Here is a 17,481-nt window from a genome sequence, read left to right on the forward strand (position 1 = left end):
GTTTTATCATTAATGAGAAATTAGGGATCCACTGTCTACAGTAGAAGCCATGTCTATCAAGGCTCTGACCTCTTTCTGTGTATTTGGGACAGACATGCTAGAGATGCATTGTATCCATTCAGGTGTCAGTCTTCTCCCCTCCTTTGACAGGAGATAGCCTAAATAGGCGACCTCCTGTCGACAGTACTGAAACTTTTTCAATAAAGCCTTATGCCCATGTTCTGCTAGATGGATAAGCAGCAACACAGTGCCCTCCTTGCAAGCAACTTCTGAGTCTGCAGCTAAAAGAAGATTGTCAACATATTGCAACAACGTACACGTGGAAGGCAACTCAAGTGTATCGAGATGCTCATTCCAAGTTCTACTATAAATGCTTGGACTCTCAGTGTACCCTTGTGGCACATGATTGAATGTAAACGAGTGTCCCCCTTGGGTGAACGCGAACAAATATCTACTGTCAACATGTACAGGAATACTAAAGAAAGCATTCTTTAGATCCACAATACTAAAATGAGTAGCTGACGCTGGAATCATCGTTAATATAGTGCACAATTGGAAATTGTGGAGCAACAATCTTATTGATAGCACGCAAATCAATAATAAAACGGAAAGGAAGCACATTATCCCCTTTCTTGTACACCAGTAGAATTGGATTATTACACAAACTTCCTGCAATTTCCTCAATAACTCCATGATGTACAAAATCAGAAACTATACTCTTTAAAGCTTGCTCACCGTCAACTGAAATCTTATTTTGTGGAATACGTGGTAGTTTAACACCTGGTTTCAACACAAATTTAACAGGTTCAATTTGTAAAACACCAAAGTCATTATCATCAACCGCCCATAAACATGCTGGAACTTTATCCAATTCAGTTGGTAAAGGCCTAGTCAAGAATTGAGAAACAGAAGTTCACTGAGGTGAAATCGTCAAATGCACTCCATCCAGAGAACAATAAATTACAGCATTCAATTCTTTCAAAAGATTCAGCCCCACATTTCTGCCACAATTCGTCTTCAAAAGAAATGGACATGAATTGGTAAATGGCCCAGTGAAATTGGTACCGGCTGAGAAAATGGACTAACCACTGGCGTACCAGAGAACTGAAATGTTGTTCTGCCCTGACAGTGGAATATCTGGAACCCGTGAATGATCAACAGAACACTTCTGTGCTCCTGTATCTATCAAAAATAGATGCTTCCTATTCCCCACCTTCATTTCTATGTAGGACCCTTTCTGATTAACGGGAATAGGCACTGGTTCCAGACTTTGCTTCAGGATGTCCTAACAGAACAGTATATCATCAAATGCAAGGTCCTCAGAAAGATGAACAGCCAAAGGATTATCAGAAATGTTCCTATTATCAACACTATGCTGCTGACTAGCTTGTGAAAATGACTGTGGATTCTGAGCGAACTGACTTCTACCAGGACCCCCTATCGCAGGATCACCTCTGGATCGTCTACCCATGGTACCATATGTGTTATTCAATCGCTGCTGAAGAATAGGGCATTGTGCTTGCCAATGACCTTCTTGTCTGCAATAGGAACATTGGTTCATGTGTACAGGACCCATCTGCACATTACTCTGTGGGGCAAACTATCCTCTAAACTGTGTATTCCCACCTCTAGTTCCTCTTATTATCGGCTGCAAAATACTTTTCATTATTGACCCTATTTTCATAATGCTGAGCCATGTGCAATAATTCAGAATCTGATTTTGCTTGCCAGGCGATTTCGGAAGTCATAATTTGCGATTGGAATATATCAAGCAACTATCTGCGCACACATTTCTCCACAAACACATTTTTTCCTGACTCAGTACTCAAATTCTGACCACTAAAATCAAAAACTCTTGTTCAAACCGATTAAAGAATTCGGTAGCACCTTCAGATTTCCCCTGGATGCAAGCTGTAAGCTTGTCCCATACTATTCTTCTCTCTGGAACTAAAGTCGGCAATTCTGAACATTCATTATGCAACAAAGCTAAATCAAGTGACAAAGTAGTCAAAGCAGTATCAGGCGAACATGCCCTCTTATAAATGACCACCAAATCTGCGGGACAACAAATCTTTTTCTTCATGCACTCATCGTGTAGGTACTCTACCATTACCTGTAACACTTTCCTTTGCATTGCCGGAGCATACTGACTAAACGTGTCATATACTTCAATGAAAGAAATTGAAACATCCAAAATCCATCTAAGTGAGTCCCTTGTGCAAATACGTGTCTGCTCACTCATTGGTTTACAAGAAGGAAGACATTGTTTCTGCAGATATGAAGCATCCATTCTATCACCATCCATATCATCATTCTGTAACCGATCTAACTCCCTCTTAATCTCAAAAACCCTCTCAACATGCAAATGTACTTTCTCCGCAGTGTCCCTTGAGTGAGCTAACATTCAAATCCCTCAACCCTTGTGGGACATCCATGTCCGTCAAATCACTCCAAACATCAGTCAAGTGCATTCCCATCCCCTCTATGAAAACATTCTGTTCGAGAATACTTTCTTGGTCAAAAATTGGAGTTAAGACAGCTGATTTTTCACCTTCTTCTATACATTTCTTAGCTTATGTATACAATTCTCTTTTTCAAGCCTTGGATACTGTATTACGAGTCACTACTTTTGAATCAGCAGTCACTCCTTCAATCGCTGCAAGTGGAGCAGAACCACTTGGAAAAGAAAGTTCAGACAAATCTTGTACAATCGGCAGTGGAGACACTACCGCTGGCGGTGAAGACGGAATTATGGGAACAGCAGCTTTCGGTAAGGGCAGAGATGCAGAAGGGGGAACAACAACAGGAAGAGGAACAACAGCTGGAAGAGGAGCGACAACGGGAGGAAGAGAAACAACAATGGGAGGACGTGCAACAGTGGGGAGAGGTAAGACAGCAGGAAGAGTGCCATAGGGAGGTGGTGTGGTGGCAACAGTCCTACGCTCATTTAAAAGTTTATCGATTAGCTCATCTGAGGCATGAAAATCCTGAGATGGACATATTTTCTGTACTCCAAGTTGAAAAGCACTATCCATGCTTCTAATAGATTCCCACTGTTTCTGCTGATCATACAATAATGCTTTTTCAGAGTTAGACATATGTCGACGTGCGTGTTTCTCTTTACTCTTAAGTTGCTGCATAGCTTCCGTTCTCCAATTCTTAATTACATCAAATACTGCAGGCCTATCCTTTTTCTTTAACAATATAGACTCCAAATACTCTATACGGGCAATTTCATAACTACCATTAACTGGCCACTGAAATTCGTAAGCATGTCTAGTTTGTCTGTGCCAAATATCATTGAATACTATACTACCAAGGCCGTACTTACAGTACATAGTAAACGCCGGCGAACCCTCAGGTGGCGCCGGTCGGCCATATTCCAAAGATTGTCTGTCTCTGCAGAATAAACTCCTGAAACAGGCAGGCAATTTCTGAGGCATATCAGATCACTGGTGTTTCCTGGTATCGTTTGAACCCGCGAGCGCAAATCTACAAACAAATTTCAGGATACTTAGGAATCGGGGCACGACTCACCTGATTACAAAATGCAAAGGAGGTCCGATCAGATTACAAAGGATCCTCGTGGTTGGTGATTTCGGCAAAGAGCCTGCCTCGATATGGGGACCCTCATCAAGATGCCCTCTCAAACCACGTGCTCACCGTTCAGGGATCGGATTGTGCAGTACTGTCGAGGTGTCGCGTCTCATGCAAAGGGGCCCCCTTTTTCTCACTCTCCTATCCCGGTCCGATAGCCGCATCTTCTTTTTAGCGAGGTTACATCAATCTTGAGGGTCCCTATTCGGGCGCCATCTGAAAGACCAAAGAAATATCGAGGTTTAGTAACACAAAATTAAATACACCAATCACGGGTCGAAAAGATACAAGTATCTTTTATTTCTGTACAGATTCAAAGCAAACAGATAGCTATCTGGCTCCCAACTCCTCGCATTGTGTACCAGCCGACACAGTGAGGGGTGAGAGTGCTGGACATCTTAACACGGACACTTTTATACAGTTTTTAAAACATTGTGCAGCTCCTCTCCGAACAAATAAGTTACATGCTATGGTTCGTGCCCAGTTCACATGTCAAATATTACAATATTGTACAACGGTTTAAACAAGTTTGCATGTCCATGAGGTTACAATGATGACGTTGGTTCTCTGATCCACAGTAAGCCTTGTTTCAAGAATCACTACAATGCAATTCAGCAAAAACAGTTTGTTCTACATTGTCTCATTGTTTATATGAGGATGAGACTTGTGAGAGCAGACAACACTTGGATTGCAGTTCATTCAAGTCACAAGGTCTCTTTGTATTGAACAAACAGTCTGCTTTCGGTCACCCTAAACATTAACAAAACTCAAAGGTCGTACGGCTCGGCTGCAGTTCAAAACAGAGTCCACCATTTTAGGAAACAAAACAAGAGTTGAAATCAAAATGGCGGATGATCCTTAAAATGGCGGCAAAGTTGATCAAAATATCGAAACATTTCAGACGCGGTTTTCTGACACTCTGCACGACTGGTCACTGCAGCATCTCCACCCATACACTGACTCTACCAATCACCACACCCATGCAACCAACATTGTGTGCACTGCAGCCAAACCACACACAAAGAGCAACAATGTGGCACGTACTTTCAACCAGTGGACATACCTTTTCAACCAGTGGGCATACTTTTCTGTGCTAGGGCTGCAGCCATGCATCGATGGGGCTACGGACTTACCTCACACAGCACACAATAGTACATGCTCTGTTTAAATCCTCATGTCTCGTGGAATGCTCTCCCCTTCTGCAAATGTGCCTGCCACCACTCATCACAGAAAGACATTGACGCTGCAGCTGGCATGCCATAACGAAGGCTGCCTGCAATGACCACACAAAATTGTTGCCTGTTGAGGTATCCACGCATTGGTGGAGCATGCATGGATAGCGCTGGCACGCCACTATTTTCTTCTAATGAGATACATCACATGAAGCACTTCTCAATCTGCACCCTTTCCATCCCTGATTCCGACCAACAGAATCTGTACACTATGTTTTTCAGGCCCTTTTGCCACTGCATTTTCCTCCGATACAACATGCTGCCGTCATGGAACACTTTTTACACACATCCAATCACCGCACACTGCGTTGCAATCAAAGTTTTTACCACACGGCGAACAGGGAAATGGGACGCCGGCGCGGAGGCAGATATGACACATTTTTGTGCACACACTGCTACGTAGAAGAGTTCCAGCCATGCACACAATTGCTTAGAGCCTAGCCACACACACCACAACACTATCCTCTGGTACTCCTGTACAAGAGGGCGGAGCAACCTCTGACGGGCCCATGGGATCAGAGCTCACCCTTGTGTACTTTAAGACGAGATAGCTGCACCTTGAGGTGGATGGGGTGCAGGATTCACTTACTTCAACACCAATCAATAAGGACAACTCAAGTGGTTTGGCAAAGGGAAGTCTGTTTAATGATAAATACAAAAAATGGGAAAACATTAGGAAATCATCAGTGATGCAATCACCTGTCTCGCTTCAACTTCCACAATCTTCATTCAGACAGCAATTCTTATTGGCAAAAGTCGGCATCATTTACGTGTAACACTCATAGGTTTGTCATGCAAGTCTATTGGTTGGAAAAGGTAACTTAAGTATAGGTACTATATCTGTATATGGTAACGGGTTGTGGGGATTGGATAACTCTTATCGAGTGGGCATCTACGCCCATCCCTCTACATCACTCGTGCTAGACGTCACTACAAGTACGATGTCTCATTGGTTCTACTAACTATAGGACCCTAGATTACTTGGTCCATTGTGATTGGGTCAGTTACACCCCCAAGCATAAATCTCCACTTTAATTAGCAGCATGCAGAATGTTCACCCAGATGCGGCATGCCCCAAGATTCACCCTGCCTCCCTTCCATCAATCAGTACTTTAGGGATATGTGTCAATTAGTTGGCTGAGGATGGCCTCAAAACTGTAGCTTCTTATCAGGGAAAGTTATGGCATTCTCTGGTTTTGGGTGACATCAGACATTAGTACCTCTTGGCGCTTGGCTGGTCACGTGTCAGTACACCGTGAAGCTGCTTCATTTTCCATCTATTTGCGTATTTGATTCTCTCTTCGGCCTTGCCACCTGAATGGGCCTCCTTATCTTGACCTTCTTGACATAGCAGGCTGCTATGCTCTTAAGTTTCGATTCTTCAGAATTGCCGCTCTCCTCCCTTCCTTGGGTTGACCACGAATTCCTAGGTATGAGCTGCTTCTTGCTGAGTTTTGATTCCGCTCTTTCGTCTGGCTTTGTGCTAGTATATGAATCCTGGCCTGTTTGGCCCTTTGTCTTAGTGTGTCATCTTTCGGTTGTTGTTCGTTCATCTGTATGCCTGCACGGGCCCTTGTGTCGTCACCATTCGCCTTCGATTAAGGCCATTTGGGTCTCTTCTGGGACAGTTTGAAAGTAGTCTTCATGTCGTGTTAGCTGTTGGTACGGTTGTCTCAATGGGTACCATGCTGCCCATGGTTGTCTGGTAATTGGCACTTCAACAGATATTGCTCTTTCGATGGGCACTGGAAAAAGCCCTAGCATGGCTCTCTGCTGGTTTATTTGCTCATCACACGTCACATATCTCGGCGAGTATGTTCCTGGTATTTCAAAATGGGTGGCTGGAGTGCAGGCCATATTTGGGACCTCCTCTACACTCCCCCCTCTAGTCGGTCCATCGACCACTTCTGCTTCCTCCTTTGAGTTCACCTTACTTGGTTCTTCTGTATTAATTTCTTCTTCATCTACTGGGCTTGTACATGATGCTGTGAAGGAGTGTCTCTTTGGAGTCAACATTTTTATCACTCCTTTCAAACTTCCTGCTGTTTTCACATGTTCGTCTTTGTTCCAGGTCATTAGCTGGCATTGTCCATTTGGGCTACAATAAATCCATTTTCCTTCATACTTTCTTCGTTTCCTGGGATACACACATTTTGGTCCTTCTGGTGCATATTCGCTGGCCTTCACAAATTCTCTTATTTCTTCATCAGTCAGGTCTCTGGGCTTCCATCCTGGTTTGACTTCGATCATGATCTTCATCCCTATGGCTTTCTTCGCAGTTTTCTGGTATTGTGAGATAATTATCTTGATAACACAAAATCCTAGTGGTATCGTCAGTAGCAGGGCTCCCAGGAACTTTAATATGTCTGCCATCCATTGTGTGACCCATGAGAATAGTGTTCCAAACCAGCTGTCATCATCAACTTCATCAGTTTCATCAATCATCTAGTTTTGTAGGTTTGTCAGCATACTTATGGCTTCTGTTAAAGTTCCATTTTCTTCATCATGAGAAGGTATAAATATGCAACATGATTCTCCGATTTTTGCACAAACTCCTCCATCCATCACTGTGATCATGTCAAGCACATATCTGTTCTGTAGAGTCATCCGTCGGATTGCTCTTGACTGTTCCTTGATTGCGTTGAATCCCTTTATTGTCGAGTTGCTGGTTTGCAGTAATTCCCATCTGGTGATTTGCAACCACTTAGTATTTGCTCCAACCTGGAATCTTGGCATGATGATCATTTTGAACACAGATGAAGTGAGGCTGAAGAGCCTGTGCTCCTACGGGATTGTATGGAATGCTTCTTCTGATTTGGCAGAAAAGTAATTTTCTCTCTTCCTTCGGGATACCAGTTCAGCAGATCTCCTTTTCCTCAGGTGAGCATCTGCTTTTGGGAAACTATCAATCTTCAGGTTGCTTTTTGGAATCACTAGTGCAGGAACGTGGACGTTCACTATTGTGCATATGCCGCCCCAGTTTTTCGGTAGTCTTATGTACGCTTTGGATCCACACGCCGTGTAATGATCCATAATTACTGCGGTTCCGTGAGTCATTCCTGGAGCTTCAAAGATTCGTCCGCAGTTCTGATTCTCTCCCATCTTCCTCATGCCATTGTTCCTGAAGCACAATTTCGGGTTTCCAGTGGCACTATCAGCAGGGGTCCTCTTCTGTCTTCGACCAATGTTAGTAATTTTGTGAGTTTCGGCCATAAAGGTTTGCACAACCTCTGAGAGGTCTCTATTGCTTCCTTATAGGCTCCAAAGACCATCCATGCTCAGCAGATCACCACTCCTTCCTCCCATCCGTTTGGTGAAAGCACTGTTCCCCAAATCTGCATTTGGCCTCTGTTCTTCAATTTTTTGCCTCTTCTGGTGTTCTTTCTTGGACATTTATCTTTGGGTTCACTTCACATCTGATTGCTGCTCCTTTAACTCCAGGCTTCTCGTACCTGATCACATGATTCCTTGTATGGGCTCTGTTTCTTGTCTTAATGTCCTGTATATAATCAACTTCATCGGGGTAATTTGTCTCAGTTGCCCATATCAATGAGGCATCCCTCCTCATAAACTGCCCTCTAGTGTTGCACATTGCTACGTGTGAAAGAGTGCTGTCGGGACATCGATTTCTACAGCCACGAAGATCTTGGATTTCCCCATGCTGTACGGTAGGAGTGCACAAACGAAGCATTATCCTGCTGATCTCCTTCTTCCAAATTCTTTCATGTGCTGGTACCAACTGTTGTTTCCTGGATGTGCTGTCCAGGAAGTCGTTCAGTTCATTGTTATCTTCATGCAGGCTCCTCTTGATCCTTAGTGTCTTCCTGTAGTTTGCTATAACTACATCTCTAAACGCGTCTGTGTGGCTTTTCCTTGCTGGAGGACTCTTGGGCATGCTGGTCGATGGAGCAGGTTCTGTTATCTGCATCGATGTGGTAGGTGGAGGTTTTGCAATTCTCTCCTTCTCTTCTTGAATTCTTTTCCTGCCCTCTATAAGTGCCTTTATTAGCCACCAGCCTGTCACCGGCCCAGTGTATGGCTGCATCATGGGCCTGGTCCTTGTTCCTTGTTTTGGAACTTGTTTGATTGTCAGTACAGTCTCTGTGGTTTTATTTTTCAGTTCCTCATGCCGTTTCTTTGCTCTAGCTATAAACAAGAATAAATTATCTATTAACATTTGTGTCCTTGCAGTTAATTCTCCTACAGCCGCTTCTGTCTTTTTAAGGGCTTTTGTTAAGTCTTCTTTCATTGGCCTTTCTCTCGATCCCTTTCGGTCTCTTTCATTATTTTCTGGGACTGATTGATCGGTAGGCAATCTCATGCTCTCGATTGCCTTTGCTTGAGGTCCTGTGGCCATTGACACATGCCCTGGTTCATGTGCATTCAGTGTGTGGGTGCTTGTAGTTGTCAGTGCTATGTTTTCATTCATTCCGTGCTGACCCTGTCTCCAGCTATTTTCTTCATTTCTTATCTCAATTGTGCATGTGTCACTGTTAATTACATTCATTTTCAGTTCATTCACTTTACCATCAGATTTTCTCGGGACTGGAATAACTATATTGGGTCTGGGTGCTTTTGTGGGACTCATGTGTACATCATCAGGTGGGTGCACTGAAAATTTTAACGCTTCGTACACCAAGAAAAAATGCAGTTCTGATTGTTAATGACAGCAAAATAATGATAAACACAATGCATAGATACATAATAGTGCGGTAGGTAAACCGGCAGCATTTCCTTCCAGAGAAGCGGGGGCACCCCTCTGCTTGTGGGAGGACCAGGTTACTGTTCAGGACCCCCATCTCGATCATAACAAAATGTCAATGTTTATTCTTTTCCCCCAATTTACTATTGTTCTCAAACAATTTGTATCATACCGTGCCTGGTGCTTCACAAGTGACCCCCTCTTGCGGGTGACGATTGTCTCTTGATACAGGATGCAGTGTCATTGCTAGACTATGGAAAAATAGATTAGACTAACACTTGGATACGTCACTTTTACTGTGTATATTAAACGTAGGTGAGTTCCCAGTCCATCCTCCGAATCTGCTTCAGTCTTGAGGACATGCTGGATACTGTTCAATGTGAAGAAATGGGAAAAATGGCAATCAAAACAAATAAAGGTGAAGTTCTTGTCTCTGCTCCCTCAATCTGTCCCTCAGCGGAAAGATGAAGTGCTTGCCTCGGCTTCCTCGATCTGTCCCTCAGCGGAAGGTTTCACTGGAATCTCCTCATATAATCTCTCTGAAAATTGGACAACTCCACTTGCAGCATGATGCCATGGAGGAGCGTTCCCATCTCTGCGACGTTAGCTGGATCTCTGATAAAGGTGAGGACGTCAACCTCGACAGGTCTCCCCACCATTTCCGGAAAGTCAGTTACTAGGCGAAAGAGGATGTTGTGCGCCATTCGGCTGTCCTCAGATGACAGGGACATGTATCCTGCCTTGCTGGGTTCAGGATTATAGGCTCTTCCCTTGACGTGAGCAATGCTTGCACTTTCCTGATGCGTGGATTGTGACCAAATAACTTAGCTTGGTCCACAGCTAGCTCAAAAGTTCAGAGTTTGCTGGATATCATATAATCGTGAGAGTGTCTGTGGTTCTCCCGACAATAGCTGGGCACTCCTCTATGATGCGAAACAAAAACATATTGACGAGTTCATCTATAATTGTCTGTGGTGCAAGCATTTGTGTCTTTATCACTGTATTCAGGCAGTCTAATGAAGGCTTCCGTGATGATGGTAAGTAGTTGCCAGATCACTTTCTTGTTGGCAGGATCCTGGATAAAGTCTGTGACACTGGTAACCCTCCCTACCAGCGACGGATATAATATCAACACTAACTGGAAGTAAGTGAGTACGTCCTCTGTGATATTTCTGCTGGGGGACACCATAAATGCTGCCAAACAAGATCTTGATATTTGATGATTCAGGATACTTTGTTTAGCTCTTAAGGTAAAGGTCCTTGGTCACTGTCTGTTAAAGTCTTTTTTCTCAACAACGCTTAAGTGTGGTTTGGTTTACAAGTTCGTGTCAACAAAACGTGTTGTGGCTTAAAAGTGCAATTTTCTTCTTCTCCCTGCAACTAGGATGCACAAAGTGTCTGCTTTATGTCCTTATCCCCCTTTTTGCTTAGAGGAAATGTCCGGTTTAAACCACAACTTGTACAAGGGGTTCTTTGTCTTGGCTTTGCTGCTCATGCGTCTTTCTTCTTCGTCATAGATCTCGTCTGCACGTGCTGAGGTTCTTCCCCATTGTCTGTGGGTTCTTTGCGGTGGGGTGCAGCTAGAGGGCTTTCTCCGATATAGGGCTTAATGTAATTGAGAAAATTCCATGCCCTCCTGCCCTGCAGTTTTACAGCTGAAGAAGTGCAGTCCTCTACGATGAAAGGGCCATTGAATCTTGGCTCGTCCCACCTCTTCCTCGTGTGTTTTTTTTACTAATGGTACATCTCCAGGAAAGACGAGTGGAACACGTAAACCTTGAGATGGGTCTGTTGTAGCATCTCCTGCTGAGTTATTTAGCTGTGCTGCACCTTTTTCATCGTTGCTGCAGTTGGTAAGAAATTACAGTAAGACTGGATGTCATGCAGTTCAGATAATTTTGCAATTCGGAAACCAGGACCTCTCGGGTTGGCTGGGCATCATATCTAGCTCTGTCTCTAGGGGTTAGGGGAGTATTAATTCTGCTTCCTGTGACTATCTTGTGCGGTGTAAGATGATGGTCGGAGCCTGGTTGGTTCCGAAGAACATACAATGCCAGTGGAAGGCAGTGCAACCATCCCCTCTTTAAAGTAAGATTCATCTTGGCTATCCTTTCCTTTAACAAGCCGTTGAGCCTCTCACAAACACCCTTACCTTCCGGATGATACGCCGATGAGAACTTGTGCTTTATACCAAGCAACAAGCTAATCTGTTCAAAGACTGAATTTACAAAATGAGCCCCATTATCTGATCTCATCACTTCACACACCCCCCATCTCGGGAACACTTCCCGCACTAGGAATTTCGCCGCACAAGTAGAGTCTGGGTGTGTACATGGACCTGCTTCTATCCATCTAGAGAATGGACACACCACTACAATTAAGTATCTGTTCCCATTGCACAATTGAATCATGTCAACATAGTCAATATGTAAGTGCTGAAAACGTCCATTTGGCGGGGGGATGACTCCTCTCACTACTTTTAATGTGTGCCCAGCAGTGAATTGCTGGCAGATTATGCAGTTCACCATAAAGAATGCAACATGCTCAGCTAAATTTGGTATAAACCAGTCTTCGGCGAGCGTTGCTGCTAAATTCTCTTTTGATATGTGTAGTGGGTAATGCAATTGCTCCAATGCTATTTTTAGTAGGGCTACAGGCATTACTGGTTTACCAGTGTTGTTTTGCCACCACAATCCATCAGAGGGGTTTAAAGAACACCGTTGACGTTTCCATAGGTTCTTCTCGTCCTGTGGTGCCTCCCCTTGAAGTTCCATTATTTGCGTCTGCCACAGATTACTATAGGCTTTAGGTGTGGTATGTGCCACCATCATTCTCTCATGGGTGCATGCCACTTCCACTTCCATGACCATCTCACTTTTGGAGGCCATGCGCTTCGTTTCTGTGTCTGCTGCGTGGTTCCCGCGTGACACGAAATCTGTTCCTTTGGTGTGGGTGGCGCATTTCATGACCGCTATACCCACTGGGAGCTGTAGTGCCTTAATCAGCCTGTCCAATAAGGCTGCATGCTGCACTGGCATGCCGTCTGCTCGGAGGTAGCCCCTCCTTTTCCAGCGCACTAGTCCTGCGTGCACTGTGGACGTCACATAGGCGGTGTCACTGTACACCGTACTTCCTGGTCTGCATGATTCTCTATGGCGAGTATCAATGCCAATAGTTCTGCAGCCTGCGCTGAATAATGAGATGGTATTTGTGCACTGACGAGTACTCAAAATTCTCTGTTTGCTATGTGTTTCATTATGGCAACACCTGTATATCTTTGTCTGTCTCCTTGGTCGATTCTCAAAGATCTGTCAATAAAAACAATCTCTCCTCCAACCAGGGCATTTTCTTTCAACCTTGGGGGTTTCATCATAGAATTCTTCATAGTTTGCACAGTCATGTATCGGCTCTCCTTCAGTGACTGGCTCTGCTATGAATGTAGCTGGGTTCACTGTTTTACATCGAAATACTTTGATGGATGGATTTGTTTGTTTGTTTGTTTGTTTATTTATTCCCTTTTTATGCGCACCAAACCGTAGGTAACAGGGCACAGTAGTAAGAAAATACAAGATATACAATATAAAGGCTTACAATGTTACAGAATATACAAAATATACAATATAAAACCATATATGGTTACACAAAACTATGTAATGTACACACATACAGGTTACAAGGTAATACAGAGTTAAGCTGGGAAAATTAAACACATGAGAATAAGCTGATCTAGGTACAGAGTTAGCAAAGGGTATGAGACTAGGGGTCAGTAGAGATGAGGTGTTTTTCTGAAGTGTAGGCAGGGTTGGTCTACTCTTATATCTAATGGCAGTACGTTCCATAATAGTGTAAGCCTGTATCTGGGTATGGCCAGGCAGTTAGCATTACCATCTCTAGTAGGTCTAAGAGAGATTCTTCTGTGAAGTTTGTCTGTAAGGTAGCTGGGGGCCGCCGTTATTTAAGGCTTTGTGGGTCAGTGATAACATCTTGAGCTGTATTTTGTTGCTAGTGGACATGCATTTATGTTGGCGTCTAATAGAAGAGATGTGTGTTCTTTTGTTTATGCCAAGTGCTGCTCTCAAGGTGTTATTTTGTAAAGTTTGGAGCCTCCGGATGGTAACTATGTTAGCACCACTGTATAGGGCATTACAGTGGTGAATTCTGGATAGTACTAAGGCTCTGGCCAGGATCAAACAACTGTCGTTAGAGAGGAATGGCTTGCCAGCTCTTATCATCTTACAAGTATAGGCTGTGGTGGAGGCCAATAATTTTACCTGTTTATCAAAGGACAGAGTGGAATCCAAGTAGAAACCAAGAGTTTTTACTTCCTTGGAGACTTTGATGGTGTTCCCATCAATATTGAATGAGGAGAACTCCTGGCCTAGTTTTTTGATGTTGGCTTGTGTACCCAAGATTATCAACTCAGTCTTATCATCGTTCAGGCACAGGCCATGAGTGGCCATCCAAGCCTGGATGAGAAGATATATCCTGTTCACCAACTCTGTGTCCTTACTATGATCCCCAGAAAGCGGGAGAAGAATCTGAGTGTCATCTGCATAATTAGTTTAGATGACACCCAGATGGTCCAAATCATCGAACAAGGGCTTGGTGAAGATATTGTATAGCATTGAAGAGACAAAAGAGCCTTGAGGAACCCCACACAGGATAGGGGTAGGGTCTGCGGCTGCCGATGGAGAGAATACTCTCATGGTTCTTTCGCACAGGAATGATTCAATCTATCTGATAGCCTCAGAGGAGAAGTGAGCAGCAGAGTCAAGGTGTCTACAGAGGACCTTGTGGTCCACTAAATCAAATGCAGCTGAGAGATCAAGTAAGAGCAGGAGTACTGTCCTCCCTTTGTCTCTCAGCTCATTGATTTGGGATTTTAAATCAAATAGGGCGGTTTCCGTTCCATATAAGGGGCGGAAGCCAGATTGTCGGTCTCCTAGAAGTTTGTGCAGTTCTAATTGTTTCTGAATTTGGTTGTAGGCAGCTTTATCCAATATTTTAAGTAAAAATGGTACCGTGGTAATGGGGCAGTAATTAGTGGGGATGAGAGGATCTAATGTCTGTTTCTAGAGGAGAGGGAGCACCCAAAACTGTTTTAGGTTAGCAGGGGTGGAACCTGAGCAAAGGAGGCATTAATCAATTTGGCGATAAATGGAGATAGTTCTCTGGCCGCATCTTTGATTAGTTGCACTGCGCAGATGTCGCCTTTGCAGCTGGAAGTCTTCAGTGAAAGGATGATTTAGACATTTTGGTGAAGTGGAATATATTATTGTGTGCCGTCGGTGGGCCACTAGGCGGAGGGTTTTTAGGCAGGTGCTGTAGGTTCAGCGTTTCTTTTTTTTTGCTGTATTTTCTTTTGGAGCTCGTTGATTTTGTTTGCTAGTGCATGTTGGATGTCTGTACACCAGGACTTATCCTTAGTACATATATCGGGTATAGCTATGGGTGACTCAAGTTCTTTTAATATAGAGAAGAGTTCTTTCATGCTGGAATTGAATTTAGCAATGCATGCGTCATAAGACGCATGTGTTTTGCCTGGCAAACTTCATTGTTATAGTGGGAGGAGAGCAAGGTTAATTTGTCTTTGTTGACGTTGGAGGGGCAGAGTCTCCAGTTAGTTTCACTTTTTCTTTTCAGGAGGCGTAAGTCTCTGAGTTGTGGCGTGAACCATGTATTTAAGTGGGCTTTTGGTTTGCTAGGTCTAAGTTTGAAAGGGGCATTTTTATCCAGAGTGGTGAGCATGATATTGTTACATTCATGGACTAGGGTACTGGGATCTAGGTCTTCTGGTAATGCATTAAGAGTAGGAAGGATTGCAGGGATTACTTTGTCTACTGTAATGCTTTTTTTGTTTCTGGTTAGACATGGTGGCGCTAGTGGGGGGGCTGTAAGTATGGGTCTGAAAGTGGATAAGTGAAAGGATACCAGTGAGTGGTCAGTCCAAGATAGAGGCGTGATGGATGCGATAGTAACTGTACAGTTATAATCCGCTATCCAATCTAATGTTCTCCCCTTCAAGTGGGTGGGTTTTAATAATTTTTTGAGACAAGCCTAAAGCATTGATAGTGTTAGATATGTCTGTGGTGTTTTTATCCATCAGTTCATTAAAGCCTATGTTGAAATCCCCTAGTAAGAGTAATTGAGAAGATGGTTTGAGGTTGTTAGTGAGTATGTTATGCAGATCCTCCTCAAAGGTGCCAAGAGGACCCGGCGGTCTGTATATTAGATGAATGGTGAGTGATTGTGAGTTGTTTATCTGGAATTTAGCAGATAGAATTTCACAAGATTGTGACAATTGGGTAGGGGCTAGTCTGAGGGAGAGGCACTTTTTGGATATGATGGCGATACCGCCTCCTCTTGCGCCATCTCGGTCTAGTCTGGCTATTGTGTAGCCATCTGGGATGGCTAACATAAGCAACGGTCCTGCCGCGTTATGTAGCCATGTCTCAGTAATCGCGAGGAAATCCAGATTGCCTTCTGTGATTAGGTCAACAATGTCTGGGGCGTGGGCGACGAGTGATCATGCGTTGAGAAGTGCGCCTTTAAGGGGGGTGGCCTCAGTTACAGCTTTGATCTGGATAGGTTTGGCTGTAATATTATCAGTTGGTTTACACTTATGATTGTTAGTTTGGGAGGCGTTGGTATTGGAAATAGGGTGTGGAGGTGACAAGATAGTATGACTATGTTTCAGTATATGCTGGCGGTCTGTTTTCTGATTGGTGGGAGGTAGAGATCTTCTCAAAGGTTCATGTAGTTTAGTTAATCTGGCACGGAGTCTAATATTTCTATTAGACGTGGCACATGGTAGAGAAGCATAAGTTGCTGTCTCTGGGGCATTGTAATGTGTAGGTTGTAAGGAGGTGGCATTATACGTGGCTGGATTTGTCAGTTTAGCTGGGCTAGGAGCTAGGATAGGTGCAGAATTGTTAAGACTTAACATCTTTCTTGAAAAAAAACTGCACAAATAAGGCAGTACCTGAGGGGCAACTGGGCACCTGAGGCAGGTCAACTAGGCACCCAGGCCTAGTTGGGCAGTAGTTTTGAACAGAGAAGGTCACCTTCTAAGCACCTGGGCCCTGACACAGTTAATCAGCAAGGATGTGGCAATGCATAGGAGGCACCTAGGCCCTAACACAGTTCATCGGCAAGGGTGAGGCAATGCATAGGAGGCACCTAGGCCCTAACACAGTTAACCAGTAAGGGTGAGGCAATGCATAGGAGGCACCTAGGCCCTACAACAGTCAATCAGCAAGGGTGAGGCAATGCAAAGGAGGCACCTATGCCCTAACACAGTTAATCAGCAAGGGTGAGGCAATACATAGGTGGCACCTAGGCCCTAATACAATTGAGCATCCAAATTGTGAGTCTCAAGAGCAACATAACAAGTGCAATGGCAGGTGACCAAAAGAGGCTCTTTGGCTTATAGCAGTTATCAGGGGTCTGGAGGCTCATGGGTGGGTGTTCACATCAATAACATGCGACAAAAAGGGTTTTAGGTGACACAGAGCCGTGACTAATGGCAACAGGTCTCAGATGGATGGCATGTTGCAGTTAAACAGGTATAGTGATGCATACATTGGTAGTGTACGGGTGAATAGCAAAGCCAGGCATACAAATATTTAGGTATGCAGTGGCTGGATAATTAGCTAGTAAGTATAGAGTTGGCCGGGGTGAATCAGCGGCAAACAGTGTCTATATAGTAGACTATGGTTTCATAGGGGTGTGCCTATACAGGCAGGGCAGAGATCTAGCGGTAGCTGGGCAGGCATTCGTTAGCCGAGTAAGTCTCCAAGTGACTGTAGGAAGTGGGCACGTTACGTAGTTAACATCGCTACGATGTGCTGATGTATGGGGGGATCTGATCAGAGGAGACAAACGTATGAGGGAATGTACCTGCAAGGGTCCAAGTCTTTCCACAGTGGTATGGCACTGGATAACGTAATA

The sequence above is a fragment of the Ambystoma mexicanum genome, chromosome 6p (assembly GCF_040938575.1).
Source record: "Ambystoma mexicanum isolate Mex_15411 chromosome 6p, UKY_AmexF1_1, whole genome shotgun sequence".
NCBI lineage: Eukaryota > Metazoa > Chordata > Amphibia > Caudata > Ambystomatidae > Ambystoma > Ambystoma mexicanum.